Source organism: Eimeria mitis, genomic scaffold (assembly GCF_000499745.2).
Source record: "Eimeria mitis Houghton genomic scaffold, Emh_scaff1519, whole genome shotgun sequence".
Lineage (NCBI taxonomy): Eukaryota > Apicomplexa > Conoidasida > Eucoccidiorida > Eimeriidae > Eimeria > Eimeria mitis.
The window spans coordinates 2,680-2,934 of record NW_013569612.1 but is presented as its reverse complement, the minus strand read 5'-3'; positions in this window follow the sequence as shown (position 1 = coordinate 2,934).

Below are 255 nucleotides of genomic sequence, written 5' to 3'. Positions count from 1 at the left end.
AGGCTTCGGTAAACCCTAAACCCTAAACCCTAAACCCTAAACCCTAAACCCTTGATCAGGCTTATGGAAAGAGAATTGCTGCTGCTGTTGCTGCTCTCCACATCTAGCAGAGAAAACCCTTTACCCTAGGGTTTAGGGTTTAGGGTTTCGACTTTCTGGATTTTTTTTTAAATCTAGGGTTTAGGGTTTAGGGTTTAGGGTTTAGGGTTTAGGGTTTATATGTTCAGATTCAATAGGAGAAGAGACCGCATGCAG